At 40.1% G+C, this 27,298-nt stretch overlaps 1 protein-coding gene and 1 pseudogene across 4 annotated transcripts in view; both read left to right on the top strand.

Moving 5' to 3' along the window:
* SLC44A1 (solute carrier family 44 member 1) overlaps positions 1-27,298 on the top strand; it is a 191,811-nt gene that overhangs the window by 10,726 nt on the left and 153,787 nt on the right. The window lies entirely within an intron of this gene.
* Positions 6,985-7,640, top strand: LOC119505781 (annotated as a pseudogene).

Here is a 27,298-nt window from a genome sequence, read left to right as displayed (position 1 = left end):
GATTTCAGGAAAAGCTTTGAGTCGTGAGCATCGGGGAGGTGCTGTGAGGCTGGGGGGTCTCCGAGGGGAGGGAAGGGGCACAGACGTATGGGAGCAGACAGCTGGGTGACGTGCACAGCAACAGAATGAGCACGGGGTGTACTGTGGGGTGGCAGGCGCTGGGTGAAGTGCTTTACATGCACTTGTCATTTTCTCACAGCTCTGAGATGGGTACCAGGATTAGTTCCATGGAACAGGTTAGGAAATTGAGGCTCAGAAAGTTTGAGTAGGCTGTGCAAGCTCACCCGAGTCGTTACTGTGGGGCCAGGAGTGGAAACCAGGCCTAGTTCAGAGCCTGTGCATCTCCTGCTGAGCTCCGTTCTTCCCTCTGCTGCACTGAGAACCACTACATTTAAATAGGATTTAAATACTGTTTAAATGTACCATAGATATCACTTCTCTGCACTTAAATTCAGAGGGTGCATGTACTATTTATTCTTTCTTTAAAGTGTGGGTGGGTGGGTGGGTTGGGGCTGATTTTAAACCAGGGGCTCCTCAGACTAGAGGCCTGGTTATGCCAGTTGTGGTTGGTGTTTCTAAACTTCAGGGACCCGTGATTGACGTGTCTTTCCTTCTGGCCCCTCTGATGGTTTTTTTCCCAAGAACTAGATTCCGAGGGAGTCTGTTACAGCAGGAAGTTTAATAAATATGGCCACAGCTGTGTCCTTTCCCCATAACTCACAGATTCTTGAGAATACAGTTTTAAATAAAGAATATATATTTGTATACTTAGTTTTTGGAAAGCCAGGGCCTCTGACAGGGTTAATGTAATTGATTCTGAGGTTATTTAATGTTGAGCTCCAACAAGGCTCTGGAAAGCCGTCAGAAAGGAGAGGGTGAAGAAAATGGCCGCGACGGAGTTGACTCACAAGTGATTAGCTCATACATTAGGATCAAATTACAGGAGTAGAGCTGGAATTTCTTTTACTAAACTACACTTTAAAAACTTGGCCTACTTGAGAAACTTTTATCCCTTGCTTGCTGGGCTTGAAGTTTTTTCAAACTTTTTGTGATTTTGTATTTTCATGACAATTCTAAAAACATCAAGTGTTGGAAGACAGTTGTAAAGACATCAAGTTTTAAAAATCAAAGCCTGGCATTTTCAAATATATTTTGAAACTAGCCATACTTTTCTCTTAGGAAAAACATCTTGAAATGTGTACAAGGTTGAAGCAGATTTCAGTCTGAAGATTTAGGAAATAATACCTTAATGAGACACTTCATTTTAAAATCGAGGGCAATCCTAGTTTTGGCAAAAGGCTTCTAGTACAAGTTAATATGGAGAGGTGAGCCAATATCAGCTGGGCTGGGGGAGGGGGCATTATGGAAACCTGTGCTTCTCCCAGGTGGTTACAGGCAAAAGAGCGGGGGCCTCCTGGCTGGGAAAAGACCCCATAACTGTGACCTGCTATTTATTCTCGTTCCTCTGGGTTCTGTGTGCCAACCCACTTAGGGATGCAGATGTTTACTTCTGTAAGAATACCTCAGTCAGGGTTTCCACAGGTGTCTTGGTTTGCCAGGGCTCCTAGTTGGTTTGAACAAACAGAATTTTACTCTCTCACAGTTCTATGGGAGGCCAGAAGTCCAAAATCAAGGCGTTTACAGGGCCACACTCCCTATTAAAAAGGGGAGAATCCATCTCACGCCCTCCGGCTTCTGGGGGACGGCTGGCAATCTGTGGCTATCCATGGCCTTCCTTGGCTTGTGGTGGCATCTCTCCATCGCTGCCTCCTCACGTGGCGTCTCTGTCTCACTGTCTCTCTCTTATTGTGCCCAAATTTCCTTTCCCTGTAAGGACACCAGCTATTGGTAAAGACCCATGTTTTCAAATATCCTATTTACAGATAAGTTCACATTCACAGAACTGGGCGTTAGGACTTGAACATGGCTTCTGAGGTGACACAAGTCACTCCCTAACACCAAGTGTGTGTGTACCCCAAAGTGTCAGGGCCACAACATGGCCCACCAAAGGGTCCTGAGATGAGAAAAGTTTGGGAAGTTCTGCTCACTCCATGCCCCTACCCCTTATGAAGACTCATAGGGCGTATCAGCATATTCAAGGATCAACACCCTGCATTCAACACCCCACCTGTTCCCTAATCCCACTGCTTGACTGACCTTCATTAAATTTACTTGTCCATAGAATCCATTTTGCTTTTGTCATTAGATCTTGAGGAACTACTGTCCTGCAGAACACGTTTGGGAAAAAAAACAACAGCACTTGAAGTGCTCTTTCTCAATTCCATTCTCCTAAGTGACAACAAAAGTTAGTGTCATGAAACAGAGGCAACAAGAAGGTTCTTGGATCGGATATAACTCTTAGGAAGTGTTCAGCAGATGTGAAACCGAGTTTGAGCACATCAACACACTTCAACATGTTCTTTAAAATATTGGCAAGGTAAACAAATCTCAAGTTGCTCAAGTATAATATGTAAAATGGAGCGTAAAAGTCCTTTCATGTGATTCACTGTTTCTCAGATTAGTAGAGCTGAGATTTGAGATCTGAGATTTGAGATCTCGCAGTAGTTAGGGAAAGGTGACTGGTTTACAAAAGGATCCGTCAAGTTGGAAACTTGAGAATCTGAACTGCTGAGAGGCCAGCGGGGCCAACAGCTGGAGGGGCACCAGCCCTCTCCACTTGGGCTTTTCTTCTCTCCAGGTCTGCTGTAGCGACACTACGGACTGTTCTAGTTACCGCTTGACATTCCCAATGGCCATCTGGAGCTGGGACCTGCTGGACCAACTAGCGACTGTCTTGTTGGGAAAGAATTGAGGGCAGGGATGATGTTATTATATGGAGTAAGCAAATAATAGGTTCTCAGTGGAAGTTCATTGAATAAATGTGGCGGGGGATAGTGTATTTGGAGACAAAATTTAGTTTATGATGCCAATGTTACTTCTCAAAATTACTATTAAATATAACTTGTCAATGGAGGGAAAAAGGAATGAAACTGAAAATTGTAACTGCCAACTATTCAAAATAGTTTAAGTTAATCCAGGTGGTGTTTGAACCCGACCTTTCTAGCATGTGTTCCTTTACATTATAATGAATTCTTGGTGAAGACATTAATACTAGCCTGTCAGGGAAAAAAGAAAGGCACACTGTAAACTGGGCCGCATCGACACCCACCTCCTACCTGTGCCAGGTGATACGCACTGGGCAACGGACTTGTAGGAATGAGGGCTTCCCTTCGGCATTGCAATTCATCTCTACAGAATTAGTGCAGACTCCACAGGTTAAGGGTGCAGTCCTTCCCCAGTTCCAGGGACCCCCAGGGTCACCCTCACCTCTGACTGACTGTCTACAAATTTGGGTGCTCCAAAATTCAGGTTTGATAATTTGCTAGAATGAGTCTCAGAAGTTACAAGAGTGCTGTGCTTATGATTGCAGTGTTATTATAGTAAAAAGGACACAAATAAGCACCAAAAGAGGAGATGCATAGGGCGAGGTCTGTCCCCAAACAGAGCTCCCACGACCTCCTCATGGAGTCATCCTCCCAGCACATCCACGTGTATGACCCATCAGGGAAGCTCACCTGAGCTTCAGGTCCAGAGTTTTTATTGGGGTGTATTGTGCACACATGAATCAGTGCCCACGTTGTTGAACTCAGTCACCCCACCCACCCCCGGAGACCATGCTTCAGGCCCCAGCCCTCTAATCACATAGTTTGTCTTTCTGGCATGGCATCATCTTGTTGGCACAGACTCAGGTGTGTGTTGCGGGGGGAGGTGAATGGTGCTTACTGTGAATGACGAAGACATTCCTGTCACTTGGGAAATTCCAAGGATGTTGAGGTTACCTTTTGGAAGTGGCCTCTTTGGAGACCATATTCCCTAATACTTACGTTCCCTCCTGCCTATCTCCCCAGCCCCCTGCACCTTTACTGGCCCACGCTGCAGAAGAGCATAGTGGAAGCTTTTCTGGCCCGTCTTCCCAGGCCTGCCAGCAGCAGAGCCAGTAGAACTGCAGATCCTACACATTTTGTTCAAAGTGCCACCAGAAGAGTGGAGAGTAGCGCTGAGAGACAACACTCCTAGGACAGTGGGAAGATACTGCAAAGAAGAAGTTAAGAATGTTGGCAAGATGAAACGGAAATTCCAGGCTAGGCACCTGCTTCGGTGCAGTTCAGCATTTATTGAGTAGTATGCTGCTTAGGCTGCTGATAATGGGTTTAACAGGGAGCAAGGCTCCCTCTAGAACTACGCAGTCTATTAAGAGAGGCAAACATAAACATAACCCTTCCATGCAGAAGAGTGTCAGGGGTACCTGATCTCTTAAAAAGCCAAAGTTACACTGGTTACAGTGTAGGGCACTGATGATTTCTCAGTGGATTCTAACCTAATTTTTACAACTTAGAGCTAAAAAATTCAACAGTGCCCTAAAGGAACACAGACTTTATTTTTGAAGTATGATTTGTGTCTGTGCTTAACTGGTGAGAATGGGAGTTCCGTAAACTTTAAGACAAATTTATTGTAACTGTAGGCACGATGGTCTTTTTTTATTATCCGAAAGTGAACAAAAAAGTAGTATATTTGACTGGAAAATAAAGCTTCAGTTGCCTGTAGACACATCACACAGACTATTGAGGCCATTCTGTAGAAAATATGGTTCCTGCAATACTGGAAAAAAAAAAAAATATATATATATATATATATATTTTTTTTTTTCTTGTTGAAATGACTAACATTTAGGCAAAGGTATGATTTCTTTTTTTCTTTGATAGCATAAAGTTTTAGAAACTTTAAAGAAGAACAAAACAAAAGTATTCTTTTTTTATTGGTCTCTAAACTCAAGTGGCTTTCCTGCCTTTTCACCTGCCAGGAAACCCAGGTGCTCGTATCTCGTACCCACCAGCTGGGTACAGTGAGCTTTCATGTCCCCTGGCCACTGAGCCACAGGGCCTAGAGTAGACTCAGGGACCTCCAGCTCCTCAATTTGTTCCTTACCACTGCACTAGTCCACCTTCTTGTTTCTTTTTCCCCCACTCAGAAATACACTGTCTCTCTCCTATTCTTTATTTGTGTCTCATCTGCTTCTAAAAATATTTTGGGTGATTTGTAGTCAAATAAAAATGTATTTAAGACTTTCAAATAAGCAAAAGCTAGAAGATAGTAGAGGTGGAGTGCTAAGTGCCTAAGCTGCTTCACCTACCAGTGTTGCTAGTCCTACTTTAGATCGGTACTAATTCAGAGGGAATTGTTACATGGGATCCTTTCACAGAATCCCACAGCTGGCAGAGACTTGGAAGTCTCCAGATTACCCCACCATAGTAGCCATGAATATATTTTATAGCATATCCATTAAGTGGATATTTTTCAGGCTCTGCTTAAATATCTCCAGCAACAGAGAACTCAGTGCTTCCTGACTTTCCAGCAGTTATTAGAGTTTTCTTTTTTTTGCACAGCTGAACTCCTTTCTTGCTGGTCCTGGTTCTGCCCCTGTTGGATAGAATAAAAAGCTGAAGTCAGCTTTTGATGTGTGCCAAATTGTGCGTGTTTTAAACTTTAAAACCCTTTATAAAACTATTTCTAAATGTCATAATTCCAGATCGTTTAACAGACTGCAAAAGGCCTCCCTTTTCCCCTCTTTCCTATGCTTTGATTTTTAAAAACTTAATCTTTGTTTCCAAAGGTATGTGTCACATACTTGAAAGTACCCAACAATTCTAACAGTTCTAGAGGGCTTGTGATTTAAAAAAAAAGACTCCGTCCATTTTCCACTGCCCTGGGACCATCACTTTCACATCTTAGAACTGATTCTTTTGTTTATTCCCCCCGTATCTCTAACATACTTATATTGCCCCCTCCTGATTTCTTCAGTTTTCAGCATTATCTTTGGCTTCCACATAGTGGTATAGAAGATGACAATCGACCTTTCTTCTGCCACCACCCTTTGCACCCGCCACTTGCACACACTTCCTGTCCCCCTCATCCTTGGCTGCGGATACATCGTAATTTGGGTTGGATCAGTGCTCAGCTTTTACATTATTATGGAGTGAATGCCATTCACAGCTGCATCCTGTGATACTTCATCATTCCTGTACAGTCTTTTGTTGACCTTGGGTATAATAGTTGTCTTGTTTTGTCTAGTTTTCTATGTGCTTGTGACTGACCTCTACACTCTCACCGAGTTGTGCAGATCTCCTGTGAGTTAGCTCAGATACCTTAGATATTCTTTCAGTTTCAGTTTTTCTGGACAGAAGTCATCTGTCCCATAGCTCCAGTCTGGGCCGACCACTCTTCAGCCCTGTTGCAAAACTGTCAATTTTGTCTCCCTTCACAGACTGGGCATTCCCTTAGGCTTTCTTGTGTTGGATTTTCAATGACCTGGATCCCATGTGTGTCTCTTTTTTTGTTTTGTTTTTTAATTTGTTTTTAAATTTATGTACAGTAAAATTCACTTCTTTTTGTTGTACAGTTATAGGAGCTTTGGCAGCTGCATAGAACCTTGGAACACCACTCTCCATCAAAGTAAAGAACAGCTTGCCCACTTCTAAAAATTCCCTCATGCTGCCCCTTTGTAGTCACATCTCCCTCTGACTCTGGGTACCCCTGGTCTATCTTCTGTCCCTGTGGCTTTGCTTTTCCCAGAGTCTTATAAATGGAATCATAATATGGTAGCCCTTTGATTATTTCACTCATTACAGCGCATTTGGGATTCATCCATGTTTTTTCTTTTTTTAATTGCCAGTGGATGAATATTCCACAGTTTGTTGAGCTCTTCAGCTGAAAGACATTTGGGTTGTGTCTTAGTTTGCCAGGGCTGCTATGACACGTTCCAAGAATGGCTTAAACAATGGGAGTTTATTGACTCGCAGTTTTGGAGGATGAGAGTCCCGTCTCGATAGGCCATGCTTTCTCCTGGAATCTGTAGCGTTCTGGTGCTGGCTTACTGCAATTCTTGGGGCCCCTTAGCTGGCATCTTTGCCTCATGGCAGTCTGCCCCATTCTCTGGCTTCTTCCAGTGAACTTTCTTTGCTTATAAAACTCTATAGTTGAGGAGCAAGCCTGTGGCACGTTAGCAATGACCCCTTCTCCAGCTAAGCATAGAGCCAAGGTGGATGATATTGTGGTTGTAGCTCAGGGATCCCAGGCCTCATGGAATGTTAGCAATGATCCCGATGTCATCAAATTGCAGGAGATTCCAACCTTCCAGCCGCTTTTGAAAGATGGAGCTGTCTGTAGAAACCCTCTTTAGCTTCATGCAGGAGCTCCAGAAAAGATATGCCAAATATGCTGAACAGATCCAAAAAGTCAATGAAATGTCTGCCATTGTCTGCCGCATACAGATGGGCATTGACCAGACTGTGCCCCTGATGGAAAGGCTCAACAGCATGCTGCCCGAGAGCAAGAGATTGGAGCTCTTCAGCATGAAACCAGACCGAGAGCTCAAGCTGTAGAGCTACTTCTCCCTCCTGCCAGGCTGTTGTTCTGCAAGGACAGTACCTGGCACCACCACCAATATCTGGAGGACATTTAGAACCAAGGTCATATAATACAACCAGGCTTGAAGCTGGTTGGTGGTTTTTGTATGCCCTGAAGTGGATGTGAAGCAGTGTGGCTGGCATGGAAATCTTTGTCCTACCCCTTTCCTGGATGCGTTTTCCCTGTGTGAAATGAACCAAATTAATTCTCAGTGGTAACTGAAGTTGGAACATTTAAATGAATAGGAATTTTCTTCAGAACTCTGCACTGGAAATTATTTTTGTTTAGTTTTTTTTTTTTTTTTTTTTTCAATTGAGAGTGTATAATCTAACTAGTTGAGTGAAAACATGGAGAGAAAGAGAGAATTATTTTAAGAAGCTCTATCATTAATGCTTTCATGAAAGTTTATTCAGTAGGCCCTCCAGGTTATGAGTTATAAACATAAAGAACTAAAAAAAAAAAAAAAAACCTCTATAGTTGTGTTGATTATAGCCACCCTGATTCAATTTGGCTTCATTTGAATAAGATCTTTGAAGATCCTGTTTACAAATGAGTGCACACCACAACTAACAATAACATCTGTAAAGGTCCTGTTCACAAGTGGATTTATGCCCAGAGGACGCAAGGTTAACCCTTGAACAAGGCTTTTGTGGGGGGACATGATTTAATACCCAACAAGTTGTTTCTAGTTTGGGGAGGTTATTCATAAAACTGCTATAAAGATTCACATGCAGGCTTTTGTGTGAACAAGAGTTTTTATTTCTCTTGGGTAACTATCTAGGAAAATAAGGTCTAGGAAGGGGATTGCTGGGTCATATGGTAAGTGAATGATTCTTCCAAACTGCCAAACTGTTTTTCCGGAGTGGCTGTATTATTTCGCATTCCCACAAGCAATGTATGAAGAGTTCCAGTTGCTCCATATCCTTGTCAACACTTGGTATTGTCAGTTTGTTTTTTCAGTTATAGCCATTCTAATAGATGTGAGGTGATAAATGGTTTTAATTTGTATTTCCCTAATGACCAGTGATGTTGAGCATCTTTTTATATGCTTATTCAACATCTGTTGTTCTTCCTTATAAAGGGTCTGTTCAGATCATTTGCTCATTTTTAATGTGTTTTTGGTTTCTTATTGTTTAATTCTGAGTTGTTTTTTTTTTGATATACAGATCTTTTGTCAAATACGTGATTTGCTCATATTTTCTCCCAGTCTCTTTATTGTCTTTTCATTCTTTTAACAGTATATTTCAAAGAGCATTTTTAATTTTCATGAAGTCCAGTGTGCCAAATTTTTCTTTTCATGGATTGTGTTTTTGGTTTCATATCTAAGAACTCTTTGCCTAATCTGAGGTCATAAAGATTTTCTCATGTTTTCTGAAAGTTTTCTTGATTTACGTGTTACATTTTGGTCTGTGATCCATTTTGAGTTAAATTTTTTATGTTTTGAGGGTTTGTTGCTTGCATATGTATGTCCAGACATTCCAGCACAATTTGTTGAAAAGGCTACACTTTTTCCTTTCAACTGCCCTTGTAACTTTTTCAGATGTCAGCCATATGTATGTACGCCTATTTCTGGGCTTTCTATTCTGTTTCGTTGATCTGTTTGTCTAAATACCAATACCGTAGTGTGTTGATTGCTATAGCTTTATAGCATGTATTGAAATCAGTGTGAGTCCTCCAACTTTTTTCCTTCCTTCTCAAAATTGTTTTGATTATTCTAGATCCTTCACCTTTCCTTATGCATTTTAGAGTCAGCTTGTTGATATCTACAAAAAATCCTGCTAAGATTTTGCTTTAGTTAGTGTTGAAACTGTAGATTAATTAGAGAAGAATTGTCAACTTAACAATATATAACAAAGTCTTCCAGTCTGTGAATGTGGTATAGCTCTCCATATACTTGGATCATCTTTGATTTCTTTCATCAGTGACTTTTCCCTGATGTTTTTCTTTCTTGGTGTACTTCTTTGATTTGGTAAGCTTCTTGTGACAGGGCACATGAGGTAGCTTTTTGGAAACCTTGCATGTATTTATTCTTCCTTCATACATATTTACTAATTGGCTGAATAGTAAATTTCTAGGTTGGAAATTATTTTCCCTCAGAATGTGTTGTTCCCATTGTCTTTTAGTTTCTATGGTGGCTGTTGAAGTCTGCCATTTTGATTCTTGATTCTTTGCATTGAACTTGTTTTAATCTTTCTGGAACCTTTTTGGGATCTTCCTTGTAACCTATATTCTGCCATTTTTCAGTGATGTAGCTTGAGTGGGTCTTTTCGTCCATTAGATTGGGCACTGTGTGGTCTCTTTAAATCTGGAAATTTGTGTTTTGCAGTTGGGAAAATTTTTCCCTGGTTCCCTCCTGTATTTTCTCAGTTCTTTAATTTTCTTTTCTTTCATTTTTGACCTCCTTGTCTTTCTACTCCATATTATGGTAGATTTCCTCAAATCATCTTTAAATATATCTATTGTATTTTTATTTCAGCTATGATGTCTTTTTTAATCATGTTTTATTGTAGAATATAATATATATACATAGAAATGATAACTTTCCAAGTTAAATTTAACAAGAAGTTAGAGAGCAAATGTCAAAGATTAAATTTGTGCATTTGTTTTAAGTTACCTTTACATCTATTTTCTTAAATGTCTGGTGATCCTTAGCTATCTGCTCATTATTTAAGAACCAGTTGCTAAAAGATAGCTTGAAAGCATTGTGTTCACTTGGGGATGGGCTTGTTGATTGTGGGGTTTACTGTAGGGTGGTCCAGCTGGTCTGTTTCCTTGGGAAAGCCCCAATGTCAGTATCTTTTGGTCTTTTCTGTTGGACTTGCCAGATTTCCCCCCAAAAAATGTTTTCTGGTTTTCTTCTGATGAGTGTGTCTGGCTGCCAGAGTTCTGGGACCCAAGTGTGGAAAGATCAGAGGGGTTGAGGTGGCCTTAATATTCAATATGTAAACTCCCATTTAATCCTCTTATTCGCTGTGTGGTGTACTGCCCATGATGGGGGACAGTTAGTTGCCCAGTGGCACTGAGGTTTTCACTGCTTTTAAGCATATTCTCAGTGAATCCTCTAGTTTTTACTCCCAATGTCACGTCCTGCTCCAGAGATATCTTGTACCACAAATTCCTGAGTTCTGGGGGGAGTTTCATGGCATAAATTGGTTTACTTCCTGGCTTTTCCCTCTGTCGACTCAGGATTCAGCTTTTTGAAGTCTACTAAGTCAATTCGCTCTTCCACTTGTTTCCCAGTTTCCAATATTTTAAATCCTTTTACTGTCATTTCAGTGGAGTTTTGGAAGAGAGAGAGTTAAATGCGCATTCAGTCAGCATTGACTGGATGTACCATCTTAGTCTCATTCACATGAGTTCTAGTTAACAGTTTTCTTAAAGGTGCTGCACAAAAAGAAACTTAACTACACCAGCTGTAGTCAGTTCTTTTTTCTTCTGCATTTGTAATGTTGCCTAAGGTCCGAATTAGCCTTTTCATCAATTTCACTTACATTAGCTTGCTGTCCACTAAAAGCCCTAAGTTGACTTTTTTTTCTCCTGTACTGATGTTCTTGTGATGTTGGATTTTTAAAACATAAGTACCAAACTTGAAATTTTCCCCAAGAAGTTTAAAGTTGTTGATTTTGCCTAGCTTAAAGCTGTCATGAGCTTTTGGAATTCTGACTTTATTATCCAGTGAATTTATTTGCTATTCCCTTTCACAATTTTGCATTTTCTGATAATTTGTTCAGCAAGCCACTTATGTCTTCACACAGTTTATTGATGAAAATATTTTTTAGTTTTTTTCAAGACCCCTTTCAGTGGCCAGATTCATAATCAGCTCTTTCCTCGAGACTATTCCAGCAGTTCCAAATGTACTTGTCCCTTATTTTAGTCAATGTTTCCTCCACCTTATCCCCAGATATTATTAGAAATAGGATCTACACATTTGAATAAAATTCAGCTATATCATGTATTTTCCAATCTCTCATTCTCCTAATTCTTTCAAGAAAGGATATGACATTAGCCAGGAACAGCTTAGTCAGGTTTCTGTGTGCTGGCTCACACTGTCCATCTCTTCCTTTTCTAAGTGCCCACAAACTCTCCCTTTGATATTCTGTGCTAGAATTTTACCTAGAGCTGGAGTTACCCTAAACCATAAAGTTTGCAGCATTCCCTTTCTTCCCCCTTTTTGGAAATGAGGATGCGAAATGTTTTTCACATTGCATGCCTCGTTCTCTGCCTTGGCTTGAAGGCGACTGACAGGTGCTCAGCAGTCCAGTTTGCACAAGTTCTCTTGGTGCTCAGGCATGAAACTTGTCTGCACCACCAGGGTGTCAACTCCCATAGGAAACAGACGAGGCAGCATGTTCTCTCTCCATGTTTCAGGCACCCTGCACTGTCTTAACATGTGGAAGATATTCAGCACAGGTTGGCAGCATCTTGTTTATTCAGAACAGCTGGGGGTTCTTTCAGACTTCCCTTCCCACCTGTTAGGGCTTCAGTGCTTACGGACCAATGTCCAGTCTCATCCCACAAAATTTTGGTGATCACTGGAAGGTTGTACTTCCTTATGTGGGTTAAAATATGAAGATTTATTGAAAAAAAAATCTTTTCAGAGTACCCGCTGATGTTCCAAGTGTTGTGCTGGCCATTGGGGATAGAGCAACAACCAGACAGCTCTTGCTGCCATGGAGCTCTCCACCCCGTGGGGAGGAGAGGATTCAAGAAGCAGTAAGGCTGAGGTGTTGTGTATTACCTACCCATCCTCTGCATGGGTCACATATGTGAGATGTTAACTGTTCTCCAAAAATTTTCTCCTAAGACTGTCTTCAATCTTTCTTTACAAGTCATCTCTGATATGCACCAGCTTCACAGCCACCACCTAGTCCACGTCACCATTGTCTCTTGCTTAGACGCCTGCAGCCCTTTCTTGACATAGCAGCCAGTGTAATACAAAAGATAACCATGGCCACTGCCCAGCTATCCCTGAAGATTGGGACAGTGATCAAATGAGAGAAAGGGGTAGCAACTGACAATATAGGATTTAACAAAGGATTACAAATACTGAATCTTGATATAAATAATTTTTTTTAAGTCTCTAGGGTACTAGAATAGCTAGAAGGAAATAACTGACATGGTGGAACTGTAACATATAACATGCTTCGAAATTTGCTCTATAGCTACTTATAAAATTGTACTTTCCAAGTTTTTACATTTCTGTATCTATGTTATATTTCACAATAAGGAAATAAATGGTAGAACTGTAACCCATAACATCCTTTGAAATTTGCTCTCTACTTGTTAAATTGTACTTTGAGTGTTATCTCTTTTCTGTATGTTATATTTCATAATTGAAAAATGTAAAAAAAAAATAGATAACTCAGCACGCATCTCCTCTGAGCTTCAACCCTTCCAGTGGCTTCCATCTCAATTAAATATAACTCCTAGACTTCCTCTCTACTTTATTCTGGCCCCGCCTACCTCTTGCTTCCATACCTTAGACTCTTCTTCTCATTCATTCTGTACTAGTCCTGCTCACTGTTTTCAAAAGGTGTCGAGATCCTCCCTCTTCTCTCTGATTGGCTCTGTCAGCTCTATCAGGCTCATTCCCTCCGTTCTGAATCAACCATCTTGTCCGCACCTGGCCATTTTCTATTTCTTTACTTGGCTCTATTTTTATGGGCTTTCTCCCACCAGCAGCTCCATAAGCACAGATGTTTGTTTTGTTCACTGCTGCATCCAGTGTTGGAACAGCGTCTGGCCCTATGAGGTGTGCAGTCGATGCTTGTTGAATGAATATGTGTGACAGTATCATGTACATGTTCCTTCCTTCCATTTTTAGTCCATAGCTCCTCTGATGAGATGCCAGTTCTGAGCAACGCATTCTCCCAGACTTAATGAGCTAACCTCTGCATGTTAAAACTGCAGAAAACTAAATTCTGTTCTTTGATGCTGCCTGTGTAACCAGTGGTAAACCTTCCATATGTTTACTCCTGTTGGAATAACAAATAAAAAGACCAACTGTGGCTCCAAGTTCTTTGGTTTCCCAACTCCTAGATGTATTCCTCAGATTTCTGGTGTTGGTTTTCTTGTTGTCCCATAATTGTGACAGACTTTTGCTCGCTTCTTGGATTCCTCCTGTTGGACCTTATTAGGCTTATGATAATTTTCTCTGTAGCCTGGGATAGTGGTTTTCTAGAAGATTCTGAAAAATCTTTAGTCTGATAGATTGTCTGGTACAGATTTTTCATTCCTTTACTTCTTCGTCTGTGTTCCCGGATATCTTTTTTTGTTTGTTTGTTTGTTTGTTTTTTTAATTTATTTTCTCCCTTAATTCCAACTGGGCATGGAAAAGGCTTTGTTAAGAAAAAGGAGTGGAACTTGGCCTTGAAGGGTGAATAATAACTTCAGTGGTTAAGGACTTCCAGCCTGAAGGAATGGCATGAGTAAGCATAGCCGTGTAAAATGCATAATGTGTTTGGCAGAAGTAGTTTAGGGGGGCTGGAGTGTATCCTTATCTATAGCTTGAGGTCTGGTTGGAAAGATAGGTTGTGACCTTCACTGCTAGGCTTAGGGTTATGGAGGTTTTGAACTCTAGTGTCATAATATTTTATGCGTCTAGTGTAGGAATTATTTTGTTTTCTTTTATATTATAGTTCATTGAAGTCAAGGGACTTTTTTTTTTCCAGTCTTCAACAGCAGTAGCTTTCACGTACGTAATAGATGTTCGATGTTGAGTTGAATTGAATTGCAATGAGAGCATCTTGTTTTCCCAAGAATCTAAAAGGCCAGATTTCCACTGAATTAATCTAAAGGAGATACATAATTTTTTATTGCATACTTTATGTGAATCTGCACTATGCATATTCCTTTTTTGTCATCTTTGGATCTCCCATATCAGTTTTCCCATTTATAATATTTGATCACTACAACAAGCAGGGCTTTCATCGGGGAGGGGCTGGGGATGTATAACTTCCCCTATAATCTCCCTCAGGTCCCCGTTCTTCAATAGGACAACTAATATTTTCTTAATCTTCAGAGCACTGCTGTGCAGAGGGATGTCATGCACCACCTCCCAATAAGTGAAAAAATCTGGAGCTGCCATTAAGAACAACCCTATGCGTCCTGATTCCTAGAAGTTATAGGTATAAACTTAGTTAGTAAGCAAAAGACCTGGGGTTGGAACACAGGTCTTCTGTTACTTCCTTTCCTCTCTTTTGTAGGTACCCCAAATTCCATTTATGGTTGATGGATGGCCTACTGGCCAATTGAAAACAATGCAATTTGTGCAGCTTTGGCTGCACACACACTGAAAGTGGGCCTTCCCCACTGCTAAGGCATACAAGCAAATTGAAAGCCTCTGGCCTTTCTGGTGACACATGCATGAAAATAGGTAATGAAAAGAAAAACAAAAATTATTTAAAAATAAAATAACTGAATAGGTTTAATTTTGAATTTTTCTTTACTTCAACAGTGGCATTGTAATTCTTATAGGGGTTTTCTCCATTTGGCATCGACTATTGCTGTTGACTGATAATCTTGATTGGGATACAAGCTACCAACATATATTTTTAGAACATAAGGCGTTGATGAATTAGAGAGGAGTGGGTTATTGCTTATTGTCAGCATTGTTACTGTGGTGAGTTTCTTAAAAGCAGACGAATGGGCTACATTTTGCTTTCATTAACGCTCGCTAGATATGTTTTTCCTCCTTTGTTTTTCCGGTTCTGATTGAACAGGTGCCCACTGATTTGAAAATCCATATATAAACTCAGGGTGCTGAGCTCTTGTACCATTTCATGGTAGATGATTTGTGTAAAACTGCAACTGAGTGAATTTCCTTCGAGCAATAGGAGTCTTGATGTGAGTCCATTGTAGAACATGTTATGTTCTGAGAGTATTGTTTGATTCTTTTCCTGCAGTCACAGAGCAGTGATAACTCATCCCACTGTACACATCATATCATAGCTCATTAACCTGCTTGGCACTGCTCTAAAATTATTGTTTTTGTTTTTTTCTCAACAGCATGTGTCTAATGTTTTCTTCTTCATAATATTACTAATAAACTACTTTAACTGGCTGTGATGCTTTTTAGAGATCAAAGAGCATTTTTAAGTTGTGAGGGTTCCTCAGCCCTGATGTCTTCTGCTTTTTATCCACACCCACACAGTCACATGCTAATGAATAGGATAGCTCTCTAACTTACTATTTCTCTATGCATACAGATATGTTTCCCAGTGTTAAAAGACACAGCAGGTAGGAGTGTCGATATTGATGTTAGAGATAAAAATAGTGACTAAAGGCAATAAAAAAAATAAAGCCTAGATCTATCAGTAAGGTTTTGTTTATGCTCATTATAGCAAACTCTTATTGATTCATTCATTAGTTAACCACTAATTCTCATCTTCCTGGATGTTGTCCCTCAAGCAATGTGAAGCTTCTTCTTTTCCACTTTTGTTTTAATTAGCAATATATATTTGTTATAACAGCATTGGATTCAAAGTTTTCCCAGGGCCTTGCCCTCCGTTTATCCATCTGGCCTTTGTCACTCCACAAGAATTGCACTGGTCTTTTTGAACAAGCATCTTCACTCCTGCCTCACTGCTTATACTGATGATATTCTTGTTTGAAAATTTTGTCCGGTCTTTCAAAGCTTGTCCTGATGCGCTGGCTCATATTCCTTTCTTTCAGGAAGCCTTCCTCTGTCACCCACACTGACCGCTCCGTCTCTGAACACTTGGGTCCTAATCATATATTCTCCTAGATATTGAATTCTGAGTGCTTTTTAAAGCTTAGAGACGAGGCGCTTTCATTCTGGACCTTCAGACATACCGAATGAAGTAGGAACAACTCTTACTTATCAAGTGCTCACTTTGTTACTGTGTGGTGCTGCACATTTTCCATATATTGTTGTTAGCCTCACAACTGTTACAGATGAGAAAATTAAGGTGCTTCTAGGTTGAAGTGCCCCAAGGTCGGAAAGTAACTTTGTAGTAAAGCCAGGATTTGAAAACAGGTTTGTTGAACTTCAAAGCCTTTGCCTTTTGTACTGTGCCTTTGTGCTCGCCAAACTTTTTATCTCCAATTCAGAACATTTTTTTAAATGAAGAACTGAAAGAATGAAATATATGTCTTAGTTTCTCTTAACATGATGTTCTTCTTTGACAGACATTTATTGAATACTGCTACTCCATGCAAGGCATTATTATGGGTCTGGGTTGTGAAGGATAAAATTTATCTGTTCTTGACCTCAAAGCCCTTGAATCTAATGAGTAATCGGATAGATAGATACAGAGGTAGACATAGATAGATATGGATATGTATACACACACATATACATACCTACCTATGTTGTCCATACTCAGGCAGGTGAGATAAAGTCTATAAAATAAACGTAAATAGTGCTGTGACTCCGTGGAAGAGATTATCATTTCTAATTGGAGGAATTAGAGATGATACCAGAGTTAGCATTTGTTCTGGGACTTGAAGAAAGGGTAGAAGTTGTGTAGGGGAAGACTGTATTCAGAATTTCGACTTTGGAACTTAGAGATTGGAATAAAGGTTCTTAAACCACCATTTACTAGCTGGGTGAACTTGGGAAAATTAGTTAATAGATCTGAACCATGGTTTCCTCATTTGGTGGTACTTAACCCCAAATGGTTGATGAGAAGACTGTAGAAAAAAACATGTAAATTTCTTAGCATTGTGCCTAGCTCATAATAAGCACTCGGTAAATCTTAGCTCAATTAATTAATGTAATTAATGAAGGAAGCACATGAACAAAGGCATGGTTGAAACTTTTAAGATGAGTGTTGAGTTTGTGGAAGGGTTTGGTCCCATATGATGGGACATAGTTGCCTGAGGCTTGAGAGGTAAATGGGGAAGTGTGGCTTCGATGAATCATTTCACCCTTAGAATATTATTTTCTATTCTCAAGACAATGGGGAGAACCGTTTGAGTTTTTGTTGTTTTGACTTGTTTTGTGAGAAAAGTGATGTTTTGTAACTTAGATTTTAGGAAAATAACCCTAAGGTTGGAAAAATAAACTGGAGATGAGTACAGGGATATAGAGGGACTGACTGAGAGGCTGATGCAGGGTACCAGGGAGAGCTGATGAGAATCCAAACCTGTGCAGGCTGACGGGTACAGAGAGGGAGAAGAGAGCGTGCGAGTTTGTAGGGCAGTCACAACCTTTCGTTATTTTGTTCCAAAATGCTTGATATTTCATTCCAAAATGCTTGATATGTCATTATAGAGATGTTTTTATGCTTCTTGTTCAGCTTATAAAATCCATATATGTTTCTTGTAGAGAAAAGTTTGAGGAATAAAATGAAAATCACTTATAATTCTATCACTTAGAGATAACACTATATACTTTGAGTTCTTTATGAATTTAGGATGTCAGTCACACCCAGTATTAGCTGAAATAAAGGTTTATTCTAATCTTCACTGTCACTGCAAGTCTATGTGGATGTGATTATTGTGATTATTGTGATTATCCTGAGGTGGTTTTCCTTTATATGTGGTAGGGTGTTTATATTTAGATCACCCTTAAAGTAGGTAGAATTTTTGTGGTGGTTCCAAAATTAGCCACTCTCTTGTAAAATATTTTATTTTGAAATATTTTTTAACTGTACAAATCACCCATTTAAAGTGTGTAATTCCATGGTTTTTAGTTTAGTTACAGATATGTGCATCTATCACCACAGTCAATTTTAGAACATTTTCTTCACCTAAAGAAGAGACTCCATATTCTTTAGTTTTCACCCTCTGTCTCCCCACCTCCCCACCACCAGATTTCCCTATTCTGAATTTTCGTAGTAGTGGAGTCATAACGTATGGTCTTTCGTGACCGGTTTCTTTACTTAGCCTAATGTTTTCAAAGTTTGTCCATGTTCATCTATGTGATATCAGGATTTCATTTCTGTTTATGGCTGAATAGTATTCCATTGTGTGGATTTACCACGTTTTGCTTATCCATTTTTGCATTGATGGGCATTTGGGTTGTTTCCGTCTGTTGGCTATAATGAACAGTGCTACTAGAAACATTCATGTACAAATTTCTGAGTGGGCATATGATTTCACTTCTCTTGGTTATATACGTGGGAGTAGAATTGCTGGGTCATTATGATTTATATTTTGAAAAACTGCAAGTTTTCCAAAGCAGCTGCACCATTTTACATTTTACAGCATATGAGGTTCTGATTTCCCCACATCCTCATTAATACTGGTTGTTGTCTGACTTTTTGATTCTAGCCATCCTAGTGGGTGTGAAATGGTATCTCATTGTTTTGATTTGCAATTCCTTGTAATGGATGACTTTGAGCATCTTTTCATGTGCTTATTGGCCATCTGAATGTATTGTTTGGAGAAATGGCTATTCACATCCTTTGACCAATTTTTAATTGGGTTATTTGTCTTATTATTAAGTTGTAAGAGTTCTTTATATTGACTAGATACAAATCCCTTAATAGATACACAATTTGCAAATATTCTCTTCCATTCTGAGGGCTGTCTTTTCACTTTCTTGATGGTATTTGAAATGATTTTAGATTTACAGAAGAACTGCAAAGATAGTACAGCATGTTTCTGTATACCTTTTACCCAGCTTCCTCTCATGTTAACATCTTATATAGCCACAGTGCAGTACATTTGCCAAAACGAAGAAATTGACATTGGTACAATGCCGTTAACTAAACTGCAGACTTTTTTCAGGTTTCCTCAAATTTCCCACTATTGTCCTTTTTCTGTTCCAGGGTCCAATTTAGGCTTCCTACATTGAAATTAGTCATGTACCTTAAAGGTTACTCCTCCAATCTGTGACAGTTTCTCAACCTTTTCTTATCTTTCATGACTGTGACACTTTTGAATTGTAAGCATCCATGTTTTAAAAGAAATGAGCGACATAATTTGAACACCACACGTGTGGGCCCATATGAAGTTTGAATTCTTAACATATAAAATGCCTGTTTGATATTGTATTAATTTCCTAGAGTTCCTATGACAGAGTAGTGTAAACTGGGTGCTTTTATATCAGTGCTGAAGGTTAAAAGTCTGAAAGCAAGGTGTCAGCAGGGCCATGCTCCCTTTGAAAGCCCTAGGACAGAATCCCTTCTTGCCTTTTCCAGCTTTTGATGGGCCCTGGTGTTCCTTGGCTTGTGGCAGCAGAACTCAGATTTCTGCCTCCATCTTCATGGCTGACTTCTCGCTGTGTGTTTCTGTCTTCACATGGTATCCTCCTATATGTGTGTGTGTCTTTGTGTCTCTTTTCTTCTTATAAGGACACGTGTCATATTGGATTAAGGGCCTGCTGTACTCCAGTGTGACCTCATCTTCACTTAATTACATCTACAAAACCCTATTCCCAAATAAGTTCACATTCTAGGATACTGGGGGTTAGGATTTCAACGTATCTTTTTTGGGGACACAGTTCAACCTATAACAGATATTTAATATTATGATTTCAAAAATTAATACAAAATCAGTTTGAAAAATATTTAATAAAGTTTTTTCCTCCAAAGTACGTAGTAAAAGGCCTGGAGATAGTCATAAAGCATTTATGATTTGACAGTGAGAAAATGACGTTTAAGAAACAACCGTCCTCTACTATAGGATATAATTAGTCAACCATATCTCAGTTTGGCATGACTCTAGGCTTACATCACAGATGGTAGCTCCAGCTTTGATTTCAGTTCTTTGACAAAAAAGAATGTGTTTTCACAGCATCAGGGATGGTAAACATGTTCCAGAGTTTGAGTATGTCAGAAGTTTTAGGATAGGTCTAGCCTATGTAAATTCATCTTAAGAATTTTATGAATATTGACCATCTCCTCAGCCAAATGTTGCTTCCAGCTCTTGCATTTTGTTCATGAAAATGTGAGCCATGTCACTGGGACAAATCATTCAGGCCTGTTTTTGAGGGATTCACTTAGGAGGCAACCACAGACACTAAAAATGTGATTTGTTCTTATAAAAATTTGTGAACCTCTTTGCATTGATTTCTAATAAATATTCTCTAATTTTCAAATTCAGTGAGTCCATTGAGTTTGGGGCTGCTCAGCAATGGAAAATGACACAGTTTCCAGTTGCTGATTCACATGTCTAGTTTGAGCCAGAACACTTGTATTTCCCAGATCCTATCAGCAGTCTTCCTATTTTTCTCCCCCGCAGGCTCAGTTTTAGTGTGTTCAGATGTCTTGTCAGATCATTGAAGAACAATCTCATGAGTCGCCAGGGGGTTGAGCCACTCAAAGCCCTTTAATTCCAAGTGTCCTTGATCTGAGGAAGCAGCTCAGTAAATCTCTTGAACAAGTTTTCATAACCTAGCCATCTGATTGCATTAAAGTAAACCTCCATGTACTGCTTCACCTTCCTCCAAATATCCTGTGAGGCCATACTGCTTGAAGAGCCACAATCTCAGACTGTCACTTCCTCCATCACATCATATAGCTAGCCTGATTCATTCATTCAGTAAGTAGTTGCTGAGTGTTTCTATGTGTTGGCAAACTGTTCTAGGTGTTGGGGATACAGCAAAAAACTTCAACCTTTTCTTCTAGTGGATGAGATGGATAAACAAATGAGTAAATTGTACATTTTAGCTGGTGGAGACAAGTACAGTGGAGAAAAGTAAGATAAGGAAGGGGGATGGGTATTGGGTGTGTATTGGGTGTGTATATGTGTATGTAATTTATAGTAGGTGGGGGGGTCAGGGAGAGCATCCACTGAGATGAAGCATTTGAGCGAAAACCTAAAGGAAGTGAGGGAGCAAGTCAGCATAATAAATAATACATTTCTAGGAAGTGAGTATTCCAGGCAGTGAGATCCGTAATTGCAAAAGTCAGGAGCTGGAAAGCCCGACAGACTAAAGGGGTGTAGAAATACTGAAGAAGCAGCAAAAAAGCAGAGTCTGGGGGAGTGGGTGGAGGGGAGGGAGTAGGTCAGAGGGGCTCAGGCCAGATCACCTAGGCCATGGTGAAGACTGGCTTTTGCAGTGAGTGAGGCAGTGAGGGGTTTTGAGCAGAGGAATGATGTGACCTGGCTTTCACTTCCTTGAGACTCGCATTGGGAGGGCAGAGGCCCAGGGAGATGGAAGCCTGTTGCAGTAATCCAGGTGAGAGACCATGGTGGCTGTAGCCAGCTGGTAGCAGTGGGGAGACTGATGAGAAATGGCCAGATTCTGGGCATATTTGGAGATCAGGCCATCAGCATTTCCTGATATAGTGAATGTATGTTGTCGGAAAGAGTGGGGTAAGGCTTTTGGTCTGAGCATGTAAGAGGGTTTACTGAGCGGGGAAGGCTGTTGGTGGAGCAGGTTGTGCAGAGATCAGGAGGTTGGTGGCAGACACGCATCACATACTAGGCAATGGAGTTGGGTACGGTCAGCCTGATCGCTTGAGGATATTTGAGAAATTCACACACACACATCCCTTCATTGCAGCCACTTCATCCATGACAAATTATTTAAACTTTTTGATGTTTAAATCAAATATCTTGAAGTGCTTGTCTATTGGCTAACTAGGTTTAAAAAAATCTCAAATTCTCAATTGGGGTACACTCTCGTAAGAAGGCTGCGTTAGACCCAGTGGCTCTATGATGGAATTCATGTTTTTATTGTTACACCATATAGGTGGGCCTGGAAAAAACAAGCAAAGGAAAATATAACAATTAGAAACCTAAGCAACCCCATGTTGTACAAAAACAGGCATGGAAAACGTCAAGGCTGATGGCAAAAATAGAGCTGGGACAGAACAGGCAAAACTAAAGGAAATTTGTAATCAAATAGTCCTAATAAAGTACTTATAAAAACCTAGCACAGTTAACTCTCTATCATATGACATTTGTACCCAGTCTCACAGTCAGAAAGTTCTTTGTAGTCTGAAATGCTGGGGCTTATGCTTTCCTTGAGAAGTAGGTCTTGGAGGGTATTCATGTCTAATCGACAGATCATTTTTATCAAAATTAAAAATCTGATCCAGCATGTAGCCCTCTTAATTAATCCATTGTTTAATACAGGGAGAAATATTTTTGTGACTTTCTCATCTGTACTTTCAGCTTTGCCAGATAGGAAAGTGTAGTGGTTTTGAAGCCACTAAATCAGCTACCACTTATACTAAAGTATGTCACTTTTGCAGACTTTTCAGCTCTTTTTTTTTTTCTTAAGGTCTTATATTGCTAAGGCTTGCTATTTAGTAATCATGAGAAAACTTGCATCTGACTGCTTGAAAGCATTAACATACATGCTGGGAAAAATCTCATGTGAGCCAACGTGACTTCACTGTAATACTGATGACATTCATCTGCTTGCCAGCCCTCTATGAGGTAATGCATATCAAAGAAACACATTGTGGCAGAACAGACTGCTGGCCTAGAGCTCTTTAGATCTGACACAGAGCCCTGGACCAAACTCAGATCTCCGTCCTTATGGGATAGTCTAGAATTTTTACATTTAAAATGTGTTTCCAGTAAGAAAAACCCTAAAATTATCTCAATAATGTGCTCAGAAAACATTTGACAACATTCAATATGTATTCTTTAAAAGAACTGTTTAAAAGCTAGGGAAGGACACTACATCTTTAACAAGATCAACTGTCTTGATCCAGCAGCCAATAGCATACTGGACAATGAGGCACTAGAGAATGTTCTGTTTACTTCAGGACCAGATAAGCAAACCTGTCATCACTGACATTGTTCTAGAAGTTCTGACTAGTGCAGTAAGTCATAAAGCACAAATAAACAGTGTAATGATCGGAAAGGAGGTAAAATACAAAAACCAAGTGAATCACCAGAAACTGTTAATAAGGGTTATGTGTAAAATATAGAAAAATCAATAGCTTTCCCCAATACTAGAAATACCCTTTTATAAAAATATGAGAAAAAAAAATCCCTTTCACCATAGTAACAACAAATACAGAGTACTTAGAAATAACCTGAGCAAGTAATATGTGTTATAGACATGAAGAAAGTATAAAACTTTTCTTGAGATACAGAGAATAAAATGTGAATGAATTGGAGGTGCCTACCTTGTTCCTGTATGCAAACACTGGAATTTGGGGGAAGATGTCATGTTTTCCAATCAATTTATAAATTGAACATGATTTGAATAAAAATTTGATATGAATATTTGTGGAGGAGCTTGGCAAAATGATTCTAAGCAATAAGCATAGAGGGGGGGAGTCATATCAGATAATAAAACAACACAAGTCAATACATTGGTGCAGTTTAGCGTAGCAGTTGTGAATTTAGGTGTTGAAGGTAGAGTCTTAGAACCAGACCTAGCTCTGCCACCTACCAGCTGTGTTATCATAGCCAGTTACTTAATCTTTCCAAGTGTGAGTGTCCTGGCCTGTGAAGCATGAGATTAAATGAGATGCTAATAAAGAGCTGAGCATACCTGGCACATGGGAAGTGCTCCGTGAATGTTAGCTGCTGTTGTGTTATTGTTGTTGACACAAGAGTAAGACAAGCCAATGAATGAGAATAATCTAAACATAGACCGTAGTATAAATAAGAATTTATTATTCATTGAAGGAGCCATTTTGAAGCAACAGACAATCAGACATTACATTTAATTAAAAAATTTTGGGTCACTCACACTATACTTCAAAATGTATTCCATCAAACCATGAGCAAATAGAAGAAAAAAATATTTATCAAATAATCAAAGACCTCCAAACCAAAAAGGTTCAAAGGCAGATTGATTTTGGCTACACAAAAATTTATACTTCTGTATAAAAGAAGCACTCACCTCTGCAAGCTGAGGTACAAGCAGTGATGGGTTGGTAAATGTTTAACAACTGGCTCTCCAAAAGGAGGAAAAAAGTGTAACAACCCTGATTTGCAGTATTTGATGATTTCTGTGATGTAAATACTGCCCCCCACGATTGATTTCAGGCTACCCACATGAAGTCCTTGAATGAGGAGTTAGGAAGGGGTGCTCACGGCCCCTCTCACAAGCTGGTTCAAGCTGGTTGCAGCATCCCCTGGCCTAGGCATGAAAGAGATGCCAAGACGCCACCTGGAATTGGCCCAGAGAGGTGAGCCTGTGACTCAGGCCAGAGCACATTCTCGCTTGAAGCTGCCTTCCCAGGAAGCATGACAGAGAGAGAATTGAGAATAAAAATTCACCGAGTTGTATCAAGGAGAGGACCTTTACAGGGGACTGGACTTGCAAAGAGCCTCTTAGTGGAGAGAGCCCTGTAGGGTGGCTGAGGCCTACCCTGGGAACAGCTGCTTTGGGGACAAAGTCACACCACGGCTGGGGACTGTGGGGAGAGAGATTGCTGGGCAAACGCTTAGCAGAAAAGGAGCCGTTGGACCAGAGAAAAGGGTGTTTCCTCCTGGGCTGCTGCTCCTTTTGAAGCCCCAGGACACTTTTGGCAGAGACACATGCGTTTGACTGTCTTTGTCTCTTTTTGATATCTATATTCTTCATTCTCCCTTTCCCTCTCCTTTTGGTTTTGTTCAATTACTGTCTGTAGTGGTTTTCTACATGACTTTTTGCATGTAGTCACCAGAAACATCAGTCACTGGGGGAGTGGCGGTGTGTGAGAGCAAAGGTTGTGTCTGTCTAGTGACTAAGGTGATATCTCGTAGCAGAGGCTGGTGAACTGTCGTATGGCAGCCAGGGAGTAATACTGTCAGGAAAGGAGCCCTGCATCCTGACACGTTTGTATAGGACAAAGGGCCCCCTTTGTGGGCTTGTACTTCTTTTTCTACAGTGGGCTAGAGCTGGTCGTTTGGCACAAATGAGGGTGAGCCTTAATCCATATGGCTGAAGTCCTTATAAGCAAAGGACATTTGGACGCAGTCGGGGAAGCCAGAAGTAAGAGAATCCAGAGAGAAATCACCAAGTGATGAAGGATTGCTGGAAATCTGTTCCCAGAATGTGACAGGCTTTGGAGAAAGCATGGCCTTGCCAGTTCCTTGATTTTGGACTTCTGGCCTCCAAAACCAGTAAATTCCAATAACTTCCTATCTTTTAAGCCACCCAATGTGTGGTATTTGTCATAGTAGCTCTGGCAAACTGAGACACCGTCTTAGAGAGTGTTGTCTCTTTGTGATCATATTTGTAGTTCTAATAGAAGATTGGTTTGTTTCTTTATTTTTTCCTTTTTTTTTTTTTTTTTTAATTAGTGAGGTTATAGGTTTACAGCAAAGTCATACAGAAAATACAGAGTTCCCATATACCCACCCTCCCCATTATTAAAACCTTGCATTAGTGCAGAGATTGGTTTCTTCTTAGGTCGACTTTGTGGAAAGAAGCAGGATTTAATTGGATTTCAAGGACATGAAGACTTTCTGAATATGGCACTGCTATTGTTAGAAATCCCATAGTTATTCTGAAGCCTGTGATTGAGGATCATTATTTTGGGCGGTACAGAAAGAACCAATTGCATGGAGCGGGATAGGGATGTGGAGAGTGGAAAGTGAAAAAAAACAGTTACATTTGAGGTGCTAATGAAGAATGATCTGATGAGAAAAATAACTCTAGCAGGCACCCAGAGGACTGACTGATGGGCAGGATGGGTTGCCAGATTTGGATACAGTCCAGTCAAGATGTAAACTCGGTCTACCTGAGCTTAGGACTGGGCTTTTGGGGATGGAAAAAAAAAAAAAATGGTGTCTTATGAGTAGGATGTTTTAATTACTCCTTGGACGTGGAGATTTACAGATGCTCATGTTTTTAGATAATTTATTTATTCAAGTTTGGTCCATTAACATTCATTTTTCTTGCTTGACATTTTAAGAACAAGTTTAGTATCTGTCATTTACAGGGCTATTAATTTGATAATTCAGTGTTTCTCCTCACTTAACTTGGGTGTTTCTAGCCTTTTTAGTATGATTTTTTTTTCTTTAATCACTTTAGACCTTTAGCTAGTTTTCATTAATTTAGCTTCTGATGTACTCGTATATTTTTCTGAAAACCTTCATTGATCATGGAAGTTTTGAATCTCAGGGTTGGAAGGGACTGTAATAGACTTCTAATCCAACTGTCAATTTGATGCTTGAATCCTCTGTATTATCTTTTTTTTCTATTTCAAACTTAAATAATTGATGTGATTTTTAATAGTTGAATTTTACTAAGAAGTGGATTTTGTGACAATATAGCATCCTCAGATTCAGTAGTCACTTGGAGATAACCAACTGGTCATTCTTTGGGGTAGCTGAGGGCCAGCTGAAACACTGGTACTGTCCAGTGGTCCCTACCACAAGGTACCCTGACCTATATCTTTGACCCTTCCCTTCCCGGGGTGGTGGTGGTGGTGGTGGTGGTGGTGGTGGAGGTGGACTTAGGACCCGCATTCTAGGACCAGGCTGAACACACATGCCCGTGCTCCTGGGGCAGCCTCCATGGTTGTGATCTATTCAGGGGGATGGGTTAGGTATTGGAGATTGGCAGTGGAGTAAAACCAACCTCTCTTGCTTCCAAAGCTAGCAGACTGATGCCAGTCTGCAGATCCAGAAGTTGTCTATTTGTAATTTATGCTGAAATGCTTGAAGTTCTCTAGAAGTGTTCTAGATTATAGCTTTTTAATATGTGGGTTTATAGACTTTGAATGAAGAGTACTTGGTATGGTTCAGGTTATATCAGGGAAGACCAGCAGGCTTGCTGCCAGGAAACCTTACTGAGTAGCACTGACCTTAGAATTTACCATGTCCTGGGGCTTTGGAGTCTCAGAAACTTAAGTTTACTAGTACATTTAGAGTACACCCCACCATTAATAGTATATTCATGTAAACCACAATTGTAAGACACGTATCAGCTCAGAAGGCTACCTTGTTAAAGACTCGACTGGCAAGCAGACCAGAAAACTCTTAGTAGCTTGGCAAGCATGAAGGTAAAACTAAGTTA

The sequence above is a fragment of the Choloepus didactylus genome, chromosome 10 (assembly GCF_015220235.1).
Source record: "Choloepus didactylus isolate mChoDid1 chromosome 10, mChoDid1.pri, whole genome shotgun sequence".
NCBI lineage: Eukaryota > Metazoa > Chordata > Mammalia > Pilosa > Megalonychidae > Choloepus > Choloepus didactylus.
This window is presented reverse-complemented; position numbering and strand designations above follow the sequence as displayed.